Below are 21735 nucleotides of genomic sequence, written 5' to 3'. Positions count from 1 at the left end.
CAACGAATAGAAAATGGTCTGCCAACTAGTGCACTAGATTCACAGATGCTTTTGTTTTATGAAACTTTGTCTTAAAAACATAGGTTCCCAAAAGAAGCTGAGGCAACATATTGTTAGAGGTGGAAGTCCTATGCATGTCAAACAAATTCAAGTTCCTTTAAGTTCCTAAATTGGGCCAAGAGTGGTATAAGACTTACTAGCAATTATATCCAGAACTTTTCTATCTATTTGTTATATCATTATATACATTCCTGTATTACACAATCAGCACATACTATATTATTATCTGTGTATATTACTTATGTTGTCATTTGAGTAACTTTCCCTGACAGCATCATGTGTTTAAGAACTGGTCTCTATGATGGTGCTATGGGAGGAGATGGGACATTTAGGATGTGAAGTCTGGTGATTCTGTTTAGGTCACCAAGGCTATGCTCTTTCTTGCTGCTTTACTTATTTTTCCCTGGCTTGTGACATAAGCAGTGTTTCCACTGCTATGTCGTCCTATGGTGATTTGCTGCTTCAACATAGATAGTCCAACCCAATGATCATGGACTGTAAACTCCACACTCAGGGGGCAAGACAATCACTTTCTCTTTATAATCTCTGTCATAGTGTTTTATTGCTGTGAAGGGACACCATGACAATGGCAACATTTTCAAAAGAAAGCACTTAATTGTGGTTGACTTACAGTTTTAGACGTTTAGCCCATGTACATTGTGGTGGGGAACATGATAGCCTACAAGCAGACATGGTGCTAGAGTAGTAGCTGAGAGTTGTACATCTAAATATGCAGGCAACAGGAAGAGAGATACTGGGCATATGTGGAATTCTGAAACCTCAAAGACTACCCCAAGGCATTCTTCATCCAAGAGAGCCACACTTCCTAATATTTTCAAATAGTGCCATTCCCTAAGCAGTCAAATATATAAACCTTTTAGGACCATTTCTATTCAGACAATCATATACCACTCTCTGGCCTCTATAGGCTTGTAGCCATAACAATGTAAAAATGCACCCATTCCAGCTTGAAAAACACCCACACTCAATAACAGTCTCAATACTATTTTAAAGCCCAAAGTTCAAAGTCTCTTCTGAGATTCATGTAAATCTCTTAAAAATAAAATCAAAATGAAAAGGCAGATCACATACTTCCAATGTACAAAGTCATAGGATATACATTACCATTCCAAATGGAAGGAAAGGGAGCATAGTGAGGAAACATTGGACCAGAGCAAGACTAAAAGTAACTTGGCAAACTCCAAACTCTGCATTTCAAAGTTTTTGCAGATTTCTATCTCCTTTCAGTTTTGTTGACTATAACATGCATCTTTCTCTTTGTCTGGTTCCACTCCCTGTTAGAAACTCTCTTTGGGAAGCACTGCATGATTCTGGCATCTCAAACATTTGGAGTCTCCAGTGAAATTCAAATTCATACTCACAGCTTCCCACAAGTTTCTCTGAACCTCTATGCAGGGATACCCCTGACACACATCCTGCCTCAGTGGCTTTTATTAGTCATGGTGGGGAGTGGGAAAAAGATTCCATAATCCTTTCTTGTATTTTTAACTCTAAAGTCAGAAACACTTGGCCACAGTTGCCAAGTTCTCCTGGGACTGTAATATGACCTCCCCCCTCCCATTCAATTACATTTGATGTTTTTCTTCACAACTTAAGATTTTCTTTAATTCCTTTTCACAAGCTGGAAGATTAGCTGGGTGGAATCTTGCCATGAGGTCACCATTCCTTTTATTCTATTTAGCTTCAGGATTTTTAAAAAAAATATTTTTATTTTTTTGAGCACAGAACTTAGTGCCATTACACCTTTTGGTGCTCCCATTCTTCCCAAAGTAAACATTTTGTATTATTATTTGCTCATTTTGCTCCTTTCATCATGGATTTGCATAAGGATGATCATTTATAATCACAGCACAGAATCAATGGTAGGCTGTCTTGAAATTTCCTCTGCCAATGCCACTAACTGAAAACTCTTCAATTTCAACTCAGGCAGATATTGTGGGAAAGAACAGAAAGAAGACACATTCTTTGCTAAAGTATCACAAGAATGGTCCCGATTTACTAATAGTCTTCCTCTCTGAAACATGAGTGGAAAACACTGTTTAAATTGCCCTCACAATTGTCTTTCATTCTCCTACTAGGATGGCACATTAATCCCTGCTTAACGTATTCAACTGCTTTCCCAATCCAATGTTCCAAGCTCATATTCCAGCAAAAGCTACATGGTCAGGCTTATCACATAATACATCATGTTCCCTGGTACCAACTTCTGTGTTAGTCCTTGTTTTCCTGCTGTGAGGAGACACCACATCCCTTATAAAAGAAAACATTTAATTGGGGTTTGCTTTACAGCTTCAGAAATTTACTTAATTATCATTGTAATGGGGAACATGGTGGTACACAGGCAGACATGGTGCTGGAGAAGTAGCTGAGATTTCTACTTCCATATTCACAGACACCAGGCAGGAAAAAAAAGGTGCCACTGGGCCTATTGTGGGCTTCTGAAACATCAAAGGCCACTCCCAGTGACACACTTCCTCTAACAAGGCCATACCTCTTAAGCCTTTCAAGTAGTACAGTTTCCTAAGCATTTAAACATATGAACCTATGCAGGCCATTCTTATTTAAACAACCACTTGTACTTTCTCAAATATTTTGATAATTCAAACCACCACCTCATTTAGTTTTTCAGGGGTTTATACTAGTACTGGAAAGATGACTAATAAATACACTATTGTGATCAAAACATGCCATATTTATAATTTAATACATATAGTTTTTAAAAATATTTACTAAGATAATTCATACACCACAAAATGTGCTAAAGCATATAATTCAATAGAAGTTAGTATAGTAATGACATGTGTAGCCATTCCTACTGGCTAATCCCTGAGTATTTCATTACCTTCAATAAACCATTACACACCTATTTGCAGTCATTCCTCAGCTCCTTCTTTCCCTTTTCATCTCATTACCCAATGTGAATTATCTCATGACTATGGTCAAATATCCAATAAAAAGCAACTTAAAAGAAGAAAGGTTTGCTTTGGTTTATCATTTTATGAAACAGGACATCATAGTAGTAAAGGTATAGCAACCAAGCAGTTGGCAGCTGGTCACTTGCATCCATAGTCAGAAAGAGGTGAATTCTGATGCTTGGTTTACTTTTCTGCTTTATGCTGAGCCTAAAACCCAGCCTATGGGATTCAGTGTGTGTCTCCTCCACTCCGTTAAACTTCTATAGAGACAATCTTAAGGACAGACCCAGGGATGTGTATCATAGATGATTCTAAACCTAGTCAAGGTGACAATGAAGATTAACTGTCACACTTGACAACCACTAGTTTACCTTCCATCTCATGGAGCTGCCTATTCTGTATACTGCATTTAAATGGAACCATATAATATTTTGCCTTTTGTGATGGGTGTTTAGATTTAAAAGTGTTTTTAAACGTAACTCTTTTTTCAAGTGTAATAATACAGAATTCTATTTTATGGACACCTTTTTATATAGAATTTCTATTATCAATCAATTGATGGACATATGGTTTGCTTTCACTTTGTGATGATAAAAATGATCTATTAGCTTTGATATTCAAGGTTCCTCTGTGAACATGTTATTACTTTTCTCGTTTATCTATGTAGACATGGAAAGGAGGTAGCATACTTGACTTTTAAACAATTGTTAAGGCACTTTTCAAAAATATTTGCCCTCAGTTTGCAATCTCAGCAGTACATAAGGGTCTCAAACCCTTTCCTTACCAACATTTGTTTAGTCATCTATGTGGTGTAAAAAAATACTATCACACCATCATTTTGATGTACATGTGCATAATGGCTGATGATGTCAAGTGATACTGGATCAAAAAGCCATTATAATTATTTTAGTGAAACATCATAACTATTGTTATAGCAACCAATTGTCCATCATTAATACTGTTGTGTTCGCACTCAATTAAAACTACCACTCTATTGTTGTCAACAGAGATTGAAAAACATGAAGCTAAGGGGAACCAGGGTGAGGTCTTAGAAGTAACTGCCTTTTCAAGTGCTGACTCCTGAGAATAACTTACGATGTGTTTTGATCTAGTATTTCCTCTTGGCACTCATTTCACACTCAAAGGTTTCTTGCTTCCTAAATAGTCCTTTTCACCACTGAGCCTTCGGAAATGTTCCCTGTGCTTGGAGCCCTCTCACTTTCTCCCATTCCACACCCCAGATGTCCTGACAGGGTAAGAGTTTCTCCTCCATGTAGTGTTCTTGGCTTATACTGAACACCTCCAACCTGATTTCCAAGCTTGAAATTGGAGCCCTTCCATATGTACTACTGATCCCTTATTTACCACAGCCTCATCCCTCCATGTGGTGAAAGGTGGATTGCTACCTTTGGGGACTGTGTATCCTACAGAGGCATGTGGGGATGGTGCCTGTCATCTACTGTGTAAATGGCTAGAACATTCAAAAGTAGTTTTTTTAGACAACAACAACAATTGTGAGTTTGTTAGAAATGCAAACTCTTGGACCTCACTTTTCAGAAGTACTGTACCATATTATAAAAAAGAGACTCAAGAGCTGTGTTTCACAAAACCTGCCGATGAGCCTTTGCGGTACCTGACTGATAACAGAATGAAAAACTGTGTAATGCTCCTTTATCCTCTTCAGCCTCTTAGGTTCTCATGGCTTGTGATTTTTAGCTCTTTCATCGAGTCAGGCAGAACTAGTATGAGGTATAGAAGGAAGCCCAGATAAGGCTGCCCACTCTCTCCCTACCTATTAGATATAGTACTCCAAGTCCTAACTAGAGCAATTAGACAACAAAAGGAGGTCAAAGGGATACAAATTGGAAGAGAAGAAGTCAAAATATCACTATTTGCAGATAATATGATAGTATACATAAGAGATCCCAAAAACTCTACCAGAGAACTCCTAAACCTGACAAACAACTTCAAAGTGGCTTGATATAAAACTAACCCAAACAAATCAGTATCCCTCCTCTACTCAAAGGATAAACAGGCTGAGAAAGACATTAGAAAAATGACACCCTTCACAATAGTCTCAAATAATAAAACATACCTTGGGGTGACTCTAACCAAGCAAGTGAAAGATCTGCATGACAAGAATTACAAGTCCCTGAAGAAAGAAATTGAAGAATATCTCAGAAGATGCAAAAATCTCCCATTCTCATGGATTGTCATGATTAACATTATAAAACTGGCCATATTACCTAAAGCAATCTATAGTTTAAATTCAATCCCCATCAAAATTCCAACTCAATTCTTCATAGAGTTAGAAAGAGCAATTTGCAAACTCATTTGGAATAACCAAAATCCCAGGATAGTGAAAACTATTCTCAACAATAAAAAAACTGCTGGGGGAATCAGCATCCCTGACCTCAAGCTATATTACAGAGTAATAGTGATAAAAACTGTATGGTACAGAGACAGGCAGCCAGATCGGTGCGATAGAATTGAAGACCCAGAAATGAACCCACACCTAGGGTCATTTGATCTTTGACAAAGGAGCTAAAATCATCTAGTGGAAAAACAACAGCATTTTCAACAAATGGTGCTGGTTCGACGGAGGTCAGCATTTGAAGAATGCACATCAATCCATTCTTATCGCCCCGTGCAAAGTTCAAGTGCAAGTGAATCAAGGACCTCCACTTAAAACCAGATACATTGAAACTAATAGAAGAGAAAGTGGGTAAGAGCCTCAAACACATGGGCAAATTTCCTGAACAGAACACCAATGGCTTATGTTCTAAGATCAAGAATCAACAAATGGGAACTCATAAAATTTCAAAGCTTCTGTAAGTCAAAGGACACTGTCAATAGGAAAAAATGGCAACCAAAGATTGTAGGTCTTTACCAATCCTACATCCAATAGAGGGCTAATAGCTAATATATAGAAAGAACTCAAGAAGTTAGACTACAGGGGATCAAATAATCCTATTAAAAATAGGGTACAGAGCAAAACAAAGAATTCTCAACTGAGGAATACCAAATGGCTGAGAAGCACCTAAAATGTTTAACATCCTTACTCACCAGGGAAATGCAAATCAAAACAACCCTGAGATACTACCTCACACCAGTTAGAATGGCTAATTCAGGGGACAGTAAGTAGAGGCTGGTGAGGATATGGAAAAAGAGGAACACTCCTCCATCATTGGTGGGGTTGCAAACTGGCACAACCACTCTGGAAATTGGCCTGGCAGTTCCTCAGAAAACTGGACATAGTACTACCTGAGGAACCAGCTATACCACTCCTGGCATACACCCAAAAGATGCTCCAACATATAACAAGGACACATGCTTCATTATGTTCATAGCAGCCTTATTTATAATAGCCAGAAGCTGGAAAGAACCCAGATGTCCTTCAACAGAGGAATGGATACAAAAAATGTGGTACATCTACACAGCTATCAAAAACAATGGCTTCATGAAATTCACAGGCAAATAGAATGAACTAGAAAATATCATTCTGAGTGAGGTAACCCAATCACAAAAGAACACACATGGTATGCACTCACTGATAAGTGGTATGAGCCCAAAAGATCTTTATACCCAAGATATAATTCACAGACATATGACGCTCAAGAAGAAGGAAAACCAAAATGTGGACACTTCAGTCTTTCTTAGAAGGGAGAACAAAATGCTCAAAGGAGATAGAAAGATGGAGGGACTTTGGAGGAAGAGAAGAGGGGGAGAGGAAACAGGAGGAAGAATCAGGTATGAGAAGACAAGGGTGATATACTGGAAGTCAGGAATTTGAACAAATACGTGTAGCAATAGGGGATGGGTAACTTGGAGTAGCCACCACTAAGTCCCAGATGCCAGGAAAGTAAGAGGCTCGCAGGACCCAACTGGGATGAGATTATCTGAAATGCTCAACAAAGGGGAGGGAGAACCTATAGATACCATATCTAGAGGTTGGGCAGGGCCCCTGGTTGGAGAATGAGGTCATCCACCCTTCTCAAAATTTTAACCCAGAATTGCTCCTGTCTAAAGGAAATACAGGGACAAAGAGTGGAGCAGAGACAGGAGGAAAGGCCATCCCAATACTGCCGCACCTGGGGATACATCCCATATGCGGCCACTAAATCCAGTCACTATTGCTGATATCAAGAAGAGCTTGGTGATAGGAGTCTGATATGGATGTCTCCTGAGAGACCCTACTGATATAGATGAGGATGCTTGCAGTTAATCATCAGACTGAGCACAGAGACCCCAATGAAGGAGTTAGAGAAAAGACTGAAGGAGTTGAAGGGGCTTAAAATCTCATAGGAAGAACAACAATATCAACTAACCAGACTCCCCTGAGCTCCCAGGGACTAACCACAAACCAAAGAGTCCACATGGAGGGACCTATGGCTTCAGCTGCATATGTAGCAGAGGATGACATTATCTGGCATCAATAGGATGACAAGTCTTTGGACCTGTGAAGGCCCAAAAACCCAATATAGGAGAACACCATGGTATCAAGGTGGGAGTAGTTAGGTGGGAGGGGGGCATCCTCATAGAAGCAATAGGAGGGGAGAAGAAAGAGGGGTGCTCCTAGTTAAGGCCGTTTCTTTCCAATTTCTTCATTCTTATTGTAATTATTCCTACTTCCTTGCAGGGTGGGCTTGAAACTCTTGTCCCATTTTGTCTCTCTGCAATATTCCTGCAGCATCTATAGATTCAAACAGAGACAGATAGGAAAGGTTGTGTTGGAAGTTTACAGATGGCCCATCTGATCAGGAATTTGACTGTGTAGGCTGAGCAACAGATGTTAATAGATGACAGAATACTGACATGTTTTCTTTCTAAACATCAAGCCTACAGGCTAGATAAGAAACATCATTTAAAAATGAGAGAGCTGATTAGCAATGTTTCTCAGTACGCATTAAACTAATAGCACTCATTCACTAAGTAAGTGGTTTTCAAGTTTTTGTTAACAACTTCTTGGGGTTTGTGTTTCAAAAGGTTTTCTTAAAAGCAAAATAAGGGAAGATTTACAAATTCCTGAGCTGTTTTCCTTGACCACATCAGTCATGTTTCTCCTAAGTCCCTAATGGCTTCCCTCAAGGTCTCATTCTCCCTAAATTGTTATGGAGCTGTGCAAGGGGCTTATAAATTTCTTTGTACTTATTCGCAATTGAATGATCAATTAAATTGCTCACTATTTCTTAAATTGACAGGACATCTAAGAGATTTTTCAAAAAGGTGTTTAAAGAAATATTAAAGTAAACTTGGCTCGAATGTCCAAAGCCGGTTTCACTGGACCACTTTATTGAGGCAGAGAGTGAAGCAGTATGGGAAATGCTACAACGAATGGGCTGAGCAGCAAGAGGGTGTTTTCATAACAGTATGTGAGCAGCCCTTGCAATAGGGGTGTAAAGTGAATAAATAAATTCATAAAGCATGGACCCTAAGAAACAACTTGCCGAGGTTAAGACTAACCTTGGACTATGATGCCAGAGAACAAGTCCCCAAGAACAGGATGCCTCATAGTTCTAGACATGAATCTCATTGCTAAACACAGAGAGTTACTCTTCCTGACTTTGGTTCGTTTTTTTCTATAAATTATAATATCCACCATAGGAAAGGCAGAGGAGCTAAGCTATGTTTCTCACCTCAGTTCTGGCCCAAACTATCAACAAGGTCATTTCCCTTACAAACTTCTGACTACTGCTTTTTTGGTGAGGTCATGTAAGCAAGAGACCTAAAATTCCTGACATTTTGTTCTCCACATAAAGGAAGAGAATATAGCACAGTTAGCAAAGGAAGAAAGGTGGAGAGTAATGGAGACCATGGGGAGGGATGCGTGTCGTTGTGTTTGAATGTAACATTTTCTGCAGAGGCTCAAGGGTTTGAACACCCTATGCCTAGCAATTAGGGGAGGCAGGGAATCTTTTGGAGATGAAGCCTAGTTTGAGGAGGCAGGTTGCTATAGGGTGGGCTTTGAGCTCATAAACCCATCTGACCTGTTTTCTGATGCATAGAGGCATATGGAATGCCAAAGGATTCCCAGTTGCAGACTCTGCTGCTGTGAACTCCACAGTGGCCTGTACTTTCCTCTCAAAGAGCGAGCCAAATTCAAATTTTCCACCCTTTGGTTGCTTCCATGCATTATTTTGTTACAGCAGGTAGAAAGGCAGTCTGGGGGCCTACACCTTGGTGTTGCCATAGAGTAGAGTGTAAGGCGCTGAGGGAAAATTAGTACTAGGCTTTGAAAAATGTCAAAGGCAAACTTGAGATTGATAGCAGTGCATATATCAACTGAATAATGATCTTACGGGGTTATGGAACAATAGGAGGACCCCCACATCTGTGCTGTATATTCCATCCAGAGCTATCCTGAGAGGTTAGGAGTAGGCAAAAACTCACATTTACTGAGAAATATTTCTTTTATTCACACTAGACGAGGAGTTGCAGTCAGCTACAATTTAATTTTTTTCTTTTGAAGATTAAAGAAGGATGCCATTTTTATAATCAGGAGAGTTTTTGGAAGCAAAATCAGGCTGACAACTTGAGTTGAAAATCCTTCCTCCCTTTGATCTCCGTATTCTCAGGAAGGATCAAGCAGGGATGATTCAGCTGAATACCTTGGACTGCTAGAAGAGCTGCTGGTGGGGCTAAGTCTCTCGTGACAAAGATTTCCCTCCTTTACATTGATCAGGGACCCTCTTGGTTGTAGACTGTGAGAGCAGAGGCACGACAGATGCCAGAACACAGGAGCGAATTAAAAGCTGTTCTACCTTGTCAGAGGTGGTATAGGGAATAGGAGAAGGCAATGCAGAGTTCTATGCTGTATAACCTGAAGAACGTTATTTATTGTCTATTTATTTCCATTCTGTAATGTGTGAATGGAGATAATAATGGTCCACCCTAAACCATCATTGGAAATGATTAAATGAGTTTTTATATTCAAAGCTTGTAGAAAAGATTTGTATAGTCCCTAAAGGAAAATTGCTAGGATCAACACTCTTGTCAATCTTGAGGACAGAGCATCCTACCTTTACAACTTTTGCAGGACCTGACTAGTACTTCTTAAACATCATCAGCAGCAGTGTCATCATCAGTATCACCACCACCACCACACATCACTTACTGTTACATGACCAAAGCAGTAGACAAACAGGACTGATATCAGCTCAGCTCAAACATACTTGGAACATCAGAAATTCTTTCAAATAAAATGTTCAAGGGCAGTCTAACATAAGGCACTCAATAATTTAAAAACAAAACAAAACTAGGTGTTTAAACAAACAAAAATGAGTTTGCGAGCTTAATGTTACAAAATAGTCCAGGAAATATTCATCTTCAAGAATAGGTAGCTAGTTTCAGGGTTCAAAAATCATCGAGGTAATTGTTCCCCTCTCCCTCTCGTTTGCACTCCTTCTCTGTCCCCCTGTTTCCAGGGTCCACAGAGTCTCTTCATCCTCGTCATAGAGGGGCTCCAATGGCTTTGAGCACAACATCCTAATCAGTTCTCCTCTGCTGAAGAAGACTTCACACATAGGGCTGCAGCATTTCCTGTGGACGTCTCAGGACATGTTTAGATTAGTGTAGCTCAGGCATATACCAATTGAATTGTGTTGTGTCAAGGAAACTTATTACAATGATTAGCATACTAGACCACATGGTTTACTTCTGAGGATGAGGAGAATCTCATCCCTTGAGAAGAGAGTAAGGATGTCCTGGTTATGTTTCTGTCGATGGGACACAAGCTAGAGTTACCCGGGAAGAGGAACCATAGTTGAAAAAATGCCCCCTTCAGTGTGTGTACAAGCAAGTCCATAGTACATGTTAAAATAATGATTGATGTTTCCTAGGCCCAGCCTAGGGAAGGAGGAACCACCTCCGCTCAGGCAGTCCTACGTTGTCTAAGAAAGCAAGCCGAACATTCAATGAGGAACAGCTCTTCTCCATGGACTCTGCTTCAGTTCTTGCCCGCACTTTGCTTTGAATTCCTTCCCTGACTTCCCTCAGTGATGGAGCGTGAACTGAAAGCTGTAAGCCTTATCACAGCAATTGCAACCCTAATTAAGACCAGTAATGCACCCCACCTCCTCGGAAGTCTCCGTTCAAATCCCTTGTGTTAAAAATCTGGAATTGGATATTTCTAATGTTCTAAAATTTTCTAAGGTCACAAATCTTATCCGAATGATGACTATGGTAGAAGCTAAGAGTGGAGAAGTCTCTTGAGGAAGGCTGTATTCACTGTTCCTCAAACCATAGCTCACGGTCCTCCAATCGCTGCTGTCTTGTGAAACACTACTTTTTCTCTGCGGATTCAGGGCAGTACTAGCCATCAAGAATCATATCCCTAGCAGACAGGAAAATCATTCAAGTCAAGTTCTGTATTATACTCCGTGTAATATACCTCTTGTTCTTGATAGAATCAATATCCTCAGAAAACAGTGGCTTAGTTCTAAGGTTAAGATCCTTTGGGCTCTGTATTGCATGCCCTAAGGTATTGTGTGGGGCTGCCTCCGTTTACAGTTGGACTGTGTTGTTTGCAAGGCTTTATCATTCATGTGTATGGTGCCTGGGCTGGGATGATTTTGGCTAGGATGAAATAGCTAGTCCTCCCAAAGCCCTCTGGCATGTTCTTCACACACACACACACACACACACACACACACACACACACACACACACACACACACGAACACAGGCATGCACCCACCATGTACGTAAACACGCGCATGCGCATGTGCTCATGCATACTCCAGCCTCAGGATTTTTCCCGGATGAGACATGACTAGTTTTGCTGCCAAGGTTTATGGATTGATCCAGGCAATAACTGAGCCCTTAATTGGTTCAAATGATGGAAACACAAAGCTTATGTTCAGAAGGAGGATAAACTCATGTGTGGCACTCTTAAAACTATCTTGAAGATGGCAAACATTATTTGCCTTTCAATAGTATTACATTCCACGTACCACATCTCTGTGTGAAATGACACTTTTGAGCTTATCTTGGTCATACGGCTCTGATTCGGACCTGCTCTTGATGGAAATAAGTGTTCAGGTGAGATTATCATGCTATAGCAAGACAACTTGCTTCTTGGAGGATCATGTGCTGGAAAAGAGGCTTAGATAGCACATGCAAATGCAGCGGCCTCCATCTGGTCAGGCTGACCTATTTTGAATAGCTGTGATCCCTTTTAACACTGGGGATATTGCAATACTTCAGAGTGCAAGGCAGCTTAGGCTTAGGCTGTGGAAACAGACAGCGCCTTGAAAGACATTAGCTTTACTATGAATTTAGAAATAAACCATGAGGCACTCTGAAGGGACCATGAAACAACTAATATTCTCACCCCTGCAGTTTGTCTTCCAGGTGAGCTCCCGTGTGAATTGTCAACTCTGACAAGGCTCCTGTGCCAGGTAAAGTGAAATTGTACATGCGTCTTCTTCACAGAAGCCAGCACTCTACTCTTGGGGGCCACTCAGTCCCTGTGGCAATTACTAAGCACTTTATTAAATCGGTAAACAGGGAGAAAGCACAATGGAATGCACCAACACACTGAAGTGGCTTTTAAAAGCCTGTTTCTCAGGGAAGCCTGTGAAGGTGTTAGAAAAAAGGAGGTTGCATGAGGGAGAGGGAGAAAGGCCAAACACCTTTTATTGAAACTTAAATGCCTCCACCTTTAACATAAAGGAAACAGTGAAGCTGCCTGTTAGCGTATTGACTTGTTATTAGACTGGGTTTTACTGAGTAAAAAATACTAAGTGAAATTCTCAGATCAGCAAAGCCATTTTTGATCTGAGCCTATCACTTCTTAACGAAGTCCAGTGATTTTACATGCACTCATTCTGGCAGCACTAACTCTATGTCGAAGATTCTACCCAGTTAAAAAGCAAATATATTTCAATGGTCATTGGGTTCATTCAGTAGACACTCATGGTATATGTACTGAGCAGCAACATTATATAAGTGCTGTGCTGAGTAACTTAGCTTACATAAAACAAACAAAGCTTTGACATGCGGAATAGAAAGTGTACCATCTCTTTCTGGAAGCATTACAATAGCAGAGTGGAAATCTATTCTCTTTGTTTTTATTAAAAAACTAGCGGGAGACTGAGAGGAAACTTTGTGACATTTTTCGTTCTTGCTGAAATGAATTAAAGCTTAATTAAAAGCTGTTTGACCTCCCCTAGGACCTTTATATATTTTGTAGGAAAACTAGAGAACCCCAAGAGTAGCTACATACAGCCAATGTTTCTGAAAGCCTAAAATTACATAAATTCTAAGTTAGAAAACCACAGATAGTGTTCCAAAGCACACAGGCAACATGTAGTTCTCTACCAATGCACAATTTTAGTTTTGGGAGTGTGCAGAGCTGAACTTAATAACCTGGGAGTCACGCTCAAGCCAAAGACCAACAGGAAACCTTTCATGAATATGTAAAGAGCAGAAATCCTGAAGAAATATGAGTCACAGACAAGGGCATGGATACATCAAAGACACCAATGCCTCAGACCTGTGGCAATGACAAAGCCTTCCCTTAGGGATCGTGCTCAGAATTGGCAACATGTTCCTTTGGTCTATGTGGGCATGGTGGTAGCGTGTGCAACACTGAGCAACTGCAGCTTCCTCCTCGTGGATGACTACAGAGTGCGCCCCATACAGATTTCTCATCAAGACTAGCTAACTTCCCTCTCCTGTGCAGCACATAATAAACAAGCTGAGTTTACAGGCTATTGCATCGTTTGTGATACTCCATTATGGGGAGCACAGCCTGCTTAATCACAGCTTTTCTGTATGTGTGTCTGCTGTATTTTTATCCACTTACTGCAAAGGGACAGATAGCAGTAGAGCAGATAGACCATAGTGCCAATTCAAACAAATATTAAGTTCCCAATGATCCCAGCTATATTATAGGGAATAACCCAAAATGACTCCCTTATAAAGTTTGTCCACGCAAGGCACAGAGAGATCATGAGTGCCAATAAATAAGTTCTCCAATAGCAGAGTGATAGATGCTGAGGTAAGAAACAAAGCAGAGGAAGGTGGAGGAGGTGACAGAGTTTCCTCATATATTATTAGATAAAGTGATTCCAAACAGAATTTTTGGAAGTACTGGGATTTAGGTCCTATCTACTGCTCAGGAATGAGCTACACAAAAATCTCTAGGAACATGGTATAAAACAGAGGTAACAGCATGAGTAGAGCCAGAGATCCAGTAGGGCACACCAAATCACAGAGAGAAAAAGAACAGGATGACCTGTAATAGCACACGCCCACTCCATGTTGAGCCATCTATTGTGAGCTATGACTAGAAGGAAATGACTCAGTTACTTAAACAGAATTATGTATACCTTAGAGCAGGCACACTGATCAAACATTGAAAATATAGGTAAATACCCTTGATCTCAGTTAAAACTGTGCTGAGAAAGCCTTGTCAAATTCTATGAAGAAACACAGAGGCCCAGAAGCAGGAAGAGTCTGCCATGTTTGGGCTGGGGAAGTGTGTGTGTTTAGAGGCAAGGGTCAGGGTGCTTATTTCTGTGATATGAAGATGGGGAAGGACAGTTTCTTGGCTTAGGTTGCTGTTGTGATAATATGCTGCAAGATTGGATTAATGTGCTATCAACAGAAGTACTGAATACTTTAGATAAGCTACTTACAACAGTCTAATGTCACCAGCACATTAATGTAAGGTTTAACCACATAGTGCTTGTGGATAGAATTAAACACACACACACACACACACACACACACACACACACACACACACACTCACACACATACCCAGAGAGAGAGAGAGAGAGAGAGAGAGAGAGAGAGAGAGAGAGAGGCAGAGGGAGAGGAAGAGGGAGAGGGAGAGGGAGGGGGGGGAGAGAGAGAGAGAGAGAGAGAGAGAGAGAGAGAGAGAGAGAGAGAGAGGGAGAGGGAGAGGGAGAGGGAGAGGGAGAGGGAGAGAGAGAGTATGGAGGCATAGGAAATGATTCGACAGAGTCCAGCCTATTCTATTCTTGAACAGGCATATGCAAATTATCAGTTCTCCAAGTATATCATGCTACCTTGGACCCTAATAAGGGATGTCTCAACATCATTGATTTCACATTCCTAACTCTCACCTAATGCCATTTGGGTAAGATCTAGAATTCTCTTTGATTGCTGGTACACGGTTTGGTGATTCTATGGAGGATTTTAACAGAGGGTTGTGCTCTCTATGATCTGCAAGGCTTTTGTTATGGTTAAAGGACAGATTGAACACTGTCCTTTTTGGTATTGTTTTATTTTGATTTGTTTTGTTTGGGACTTCGAACCAATATCCTTTCTACCTTCCCAATCTGACTCCCTGACTTTTCTTTGGGTGCACTGTTTCCTTCTTAGGGATGAACACTTTTTTGCTCTTTTTATTTCTGTCTTAATTCTGTCTACATTGTCGCTTCCAGGGTATTCATCAGACAGGTGTACTTCTTGGACATACCAGAAATAGATCAGAGTTTTCTAGATATCACCAATCTAGATATCACCAGGCCTACTTTTCACTGGTTTATTCTTCCCCTGTGTGGTTACTCTAAACCTTTTCTGTTTTTCAATCTGGAGACAATGCTCAGGCCATTTGGGGACTCTGGTATTCTCCAACCTATCTGTTTGGCTCCCTGTCCACTTCTCCTTTTTTCTGGATACACAACTAGACTACCTTTTCAAGACTCCTCTCTACCTAATTGTGACTCAGGGCCTCTGTATGGCTTCCTCCGAATACTTTGAGTTGATGATAAGATAGGGTAGAGAGTTTGATTGGGGTTGCTATAACAAGGTGTTAAGTTCATACAATAGAAATCATTTTGGGTTTAACAACAGATGATATAAGCTTTCAAATAAGAAAACAAGAGAACGAGATGGTAGAAATTTTGCCAAGAGATTGTTGGAGGTAGCAGCAAGCAGTTGGATCAAATGTCTGCCTCCCAGGCTGTCAAAGTTGGTAGAACGGCTTCATTGCTCACTTTGCTGTAGCTCCCTAAGGCATAGTGGTACAAAGGAGTTGAAAGATGTGGAGAAGTGTTGTGTACACAGACAGGCTGGGGAAAGAGATTAAAATGGAAGCTTCATTGAACCCTTGGGACTAGCAGTGCCCTGAGGTTTGTGGGCACATACCCAGCTGCTACTCAAGCGGGGAGTTTAATCCACATGGAATAAACCAGCTGCTGTTTTATATCCTTGTTGACTTTTGCGCTGCACCTGGGGAGTCTTGGTAACTGTCAACAAAGATTTAGAAGACTAATAAAGGGTTAGGCGCCCATGTGGTTGATTCTGCTTGTATGAAAATATACAGTTATCTGTGGTTGGATAGCTTGTATGAGGGACTCCAGTCATAAAGGATGGTGGGGAGCAGACAGAGGGCAGAATAAGGGGGTGAGTTTAGTAAAAAAGGGAAACTGAATATTGATGTTCTCTCCCACCTCATATTCTGTGTTTAGAGTCCAGGACGGTAGTGGATATCTGTGTGACTGTTGATTTCTAAAGGCTGATGGAGAACCTCAAATGGATCTAAGCTAATGCCACACTTCCTTATCCAGTCAAACCTATAGGAATGATTAACTGATAGAGACAAAATGTCACCTCCTTTGCCTGAGGTATACACCACAGGGGTGACATTGTGATTTATGATTTATACTGTAGTGTCTTTTCTGCATGAGAACAAGTTTAGATTTTACTTAAGCACACACATTCACATGACTCTTGCCCTACACTTCTATTTCTCTCCCCTTCTCCCTCTATTAGATGTGCTTTTAAATGCACTTTCTCAATATATCATGTGTTCCAGATTTTCCCTGACTTGGGCTCTAATTCTGGGGAATATAGTTCAGCTGACAGAGAGAAGACATGACTTTGAAGCCTAAGAAATGCACGTTTAGGGAGAAATCCTCACCTCTATCTTTGGGGGAAATGTCAGGTAGGGAGACCGAATATGTTAAAGATAAGGTATCAGTTGAAGGGGAAATAAGTGGGCTAAGGATGGGCATTAGTGCCTTAAGCTCTCGTCTAACTAGGGGCAGAGGTTGAGGAGAGCAAGGTTCTTCAATGCTAGAACCAGGGCCAGCAAATCTAGGGTAGAAAGGATTATGGCTTTTTTTTCTACCTAGGGGGTTTGAGCTCATGTCTGACTCACCTGATCTCTCATCTGTTTGTGCTGAGGCTTACTCAGTTATTAGTCATGAGAGTCTAAGGACGTTAATCTTCAGAGTAGAGCCTTGGTTTCTTTATCTGCAAAACAGCATGTAGCATGCACTGAGGAAATAGCAAGTAAAGTATTTTATTATATCATTATCCTTATAAACCACAGTAGGCAATAGGATTTTTTTCCTTATGTAAGTTGGACTTCAATTTCTATATAAGACCCAACAAAGAAGGATACAAGCAAAGGTTAAAAAAATACAGATAAGTTGTGGGAAGAGGGGTGGCTGGGTGAGGGAGCACCCTCTCAGGCAAAGGGGATGCTGATTTTTATTATATATATGGTACTATATATGGTATTACACACACGCATACTATAAATGATTAGGGTGTGATGGTTCAAGCCCATAAATTTGAGGTTAACTCAACTATATATCCAACAATTACAACAACATCATCAACAACAACAAAACAAGCAAAAAGGCAATAAGAAAAGTGCCCAAAACCAATTGGGAAATATAAGTGGCTGCTTGCATGATGACCTATAGCCCAGAGAAAGTTTCCTTTGCATGTTTAGTGCCAAAGGCACATACATAGGATGGAAGACTATCTTGAGAGAGGGTGAAAAATGAATAAAAGTGGAGGAGGAGCGAGAAGAGGGAGAGGAGGAGGAAAAGAAAAGAAGGAACAGTTAGAAGACGAGAAGGAAGAGGAGGAGGAATAAGAGAGAAATGGCACACTAAAGAACTGTAAACTAAGAATTTTCCAGAGTTGCCTAATGTTGATCTAGGTGGAGAGTTTTCCTGAGGACAGAAAGCTATTCAGTTAAAAGTCTACCTTTGTAGTAGAAGGTTTATTTCTACCTTGCTTGCAGACATTCCTTATATATAATTTCCAGTGTCAGTAAAACTGGAAGTCTCCAAAGATAGAATAGAAAAAAATCTCAGCCACCAAACTATGCTTTCCCTAGCTCCATGTCCTACTTTCTTTATTCTTTTTAATTCCTGTTAGTGTGGTCCCAATGCTCCTGTGTGACAAAAGCTTTTCCTAGCGAGATGCTATACACACATATTCTCACTGCAGATAGGAAGCCCACTACAGACCAAAGTATGGATGCCATCAAAGTTTATCTTGATGAATGATGACCTTTATCGGGATTATTTATAGGAGTATGTTAAGGGGTTAATTACAGAATCAGAAGACTTAAAGATAGTTGCATCACCAAGGCCCACCCTAGCATGGATAATAGCAAATAAAAGCTTGGAAACCTGGATCATTCTGCACCACCTGTAGGAAACTCAAAAGGTTGTAGAACGCCCTTTTAAAGTGACTCTGGCCTAAAATTCTTCCAGGCAGCTCAGCTGATTTCCGCTTCTCTCTCTGGCAGCTGGTCTGGTCTCAGAGTCTTCCTTGTAACTCAGCTTTGATCTTTTGAGAAGAACTCTCTGCTTTCATAGCTTACTGTGGCAGGGAGGGGCAACTAGAAATCTGCTCAGTTTCAGGGACTTCCTGAAGCTGTTTTGAGCTGATGGAGGAAGGAGCTGCATCCTGATGGAGAAGAGCATCCTGAAGGATGGAATGTTTTAGTCTCAGAGGAAACTGTTACATAATAAATGCAAATCTCAAGTTAAGAGCTCAGGTATAGCTAGAGGTATTGAGAATACGTTTTTTTGGTTGGGGGAGAAACTAGGCATAGAACACAGAAAAAAATCTCCAGCAGCATTTCAGCCTCAGGCAGGTCCCCAGGCAAACTTGGGAGCAAAGATTACAGTTTAGGCTTAGCAACAACTCCAATGTGAAGAATCTGAACTTTCACTTTTCTGCCCTACGCAGTCCTCAAATAAATACCACTGAAGCACTCTTTCAGACTATGTGGATGTCTGAAACTGATTTTAATACACATCCAGTTTGTTGTGGTACTCATAGTTTGTAACAAGACTGAGCATCATGGTGAGAGAATGTAGTAGAATTATTCCCTAAGGGTGAGAGAGATGAGAGAGGGGGCAGGGTTCTTGTGACTTTAAGTCATAACCCTGTAACCTCACTCCCTGTTAATAGGCACTATCTACTAAAGGTTTAACATCATCCCTCAGCAGTGTCAAAGGCTCATGACCATTACCTTGTGATATGGAGTTTGAAGAACAGTTCAGTTCCAAATCACAACAAAGATATAAAGGGTAAGAACTTTGAACAGCCACCCCAGCGGACCAAGAGTGCTTCTTCAAATAGAATCAAAGATGGATAATTAGCAACAAGAGAAACGAAGACATGGAAAAGCTTATTGAAAAGACAACTGGGACCCAGAAAACATGAGCATGATGGTGACACACATTTTTGTCTCATTAGGATTATTCCAAGGACCTAAAGATGCCTGGCCATGTCTACAAACGCAGAACCTCTCCTTTTTAGGTTATTGTAAGGTGCTACAGGCATGGGGTTAGCCATAGGAGCTGGGAGTTTTCATCCTGTATCTGACTCAGACAAACTTTGTTACTGTGGGTAAAATCAGTATAAGTCTTTACATCCTGTTTTTAGCTATAAAATAGCTTTAAAATTTGTGTGGTTTTGGAATAGGAATGATTGTTTTTTTCTGACTACACTGGCTTTTTGTGTAGATATTTTCAATGGAATGGTAGACTTTTCAATTTTATCTCATAATCTTGTAAGTTTTTTCTTTACATTTCAAACCAGATTATTAGCCATTCAAATACAAGGTGTTCCTTTTGTTACTACACGATGTTTATGTTGTTTGGCTTGAATTAAATGTCATTGGATATTTAAATTACCATATTAGTAATACTAGCTTGCCACTCATTTTTCATTTTCTTAATTTCAACCTTTTTGAGTAATTATCTTTTAGGTACAGCCATTGAAAAACCATGTTAGTATGTTGAAATCTTCCCACAGGATTGGTCAAAACTTTTATAAATATTTGATTTATTGTTTTATTTGAGCTCATTTTATATTGCATGCTTTCATGTATTTTATTTAGCTTTTTCCTCCTCCTGCCACTCTTCCTCCTCTTCTCCTCTTCCTCCTCCTCTCTTTCCTCTTCCTCTTCGTTTTGTCTTCCCAACTGGATGCTTCAAATTTTAATGTTTACCTAAGCATGAAAATCCTTAGAATTTATTTAATATATCTGGTTTCCTCCCAAGTAACTCAAAAGCACACTACCCTATATTAGTCACGGGACACCTCCCTCATTTGATATTTGGATTCTAACTATAAATCAGATTTATCAATAGTCAACAGTAAATAAATAGCCAACAAAAAAAATCAAGTTCATTTATGCATTATCTCAACTCTGTGAACAATTTTAATCTCCTCTTTCTATCTAACCATTGCTCTTGTTATTTTTTCTTCTCTCTGACTCTTCTGTTTTCATTTAGTGAAGTTCTGTCAGTATTACTCTTGTGTTGCTTTCTTTAATTGATTTCAATGTATTCATTCTGTCACTATTCCCAACATTATTTCTCTGTCTGTCTTGGTATTTGTTACTGAATAGTGTCTCTGACTAGCCGTGTGTCGATGATTCTTATCATCTACCTTTATGTCTCATTGTCTTGCAAATTTATATTTAATTTATTCTTCCACTCCTTTGGAAGAACATTAGCACCAAAACAGGTTTTATATGGGTGTCTCAGCTTTCCCAATCTGTATTGATACTGGAATTTCCCATGTTCATTTGCCAGCAATTAAGACTCAGTCCCAGGTGACAGATTTATTCCTTTGTTCAGACTCCATGCTATTTGATCTGGTTTTAAATAAATAACAGTTAAGCTTTTAGTCCTAGGAGTTTGAGTACCCTTTAAGGGATAAGAGAACTTCAGTTGTCTTTGGTGCCCACAATGAGTGAGTCTCTTACCTCCCATGCATGCCTGACCATTTGCATTTGCTTCTGTATCTGGAACGGACTCCACCATCTCAGTCCCAGTTGATGTTTGGTATCATATCCATGTATTTCCTAAGAAAATTTTAATTTCTATTTCTGGGTGAAAGGCTGTTCTAAATCCCCTTTAGGCATCATATTTTATATTAAATGGCTATGAGTGTATTATAAAAATCACCCCTGAAAGCTGATGGGCTTATCCCAAGAGTCATGATTTCCACTCATACTTCTGGGGCTTGACTAATCTGGATTTGCCATGCTTTAGAATTGTCCTTCACTGTCCAGGCAGAAAAGTAGGGAGAATAAAACTTAAGTTCATTATTTTCCTTCTGTCAAGTCTTTATTTGGGTCTCCAACAGCCAAGCTTAAATTGAAGTCTTAGGTATCTTTAATGAACACACACACGTCAGCCTCTTAGACACAGAATTGAGAGGAGAAGGTTGAAAGGATGTGGCAGAAAATAATCCAGCACATCACCAAGAGCATGTTACAAGGAGCTAGTAAGTCACTGGGAGACACAGGGCATGTACACAATACCAGGAGGATACACATTTTTCAAAGCTGCAGTAGTCCAAGGCATTTTTAGATACCCACTCGGCTGGAAACTACAAAACTGTTCAGAATTGCATGGTACAAAAGAGATCCACATTTCCAAATGAGAAAATCTCACCACCTTGGGAAATTTGTCCTTCACTTGAAATATTGAAT

This window comes from Rattus norvegicus, chromosome 3, assembly GCF_021556685.1.
Source record: "Rattus norvegicus strain SHRSP/BbbUtx chromosome 3, alternate assembly SHRSP_T2T, whole genome shotgun sequence".
NCBI lineage: Eukaryota > Metazoa > Chordata > Mammalia > Rodentia > Muridae > Rattus > Rattus norvegicus.
The sequence above is the reverse complement of the archived record's forward strand: the minus strand, read 5'-3'. Positions refer to the sequence as shown.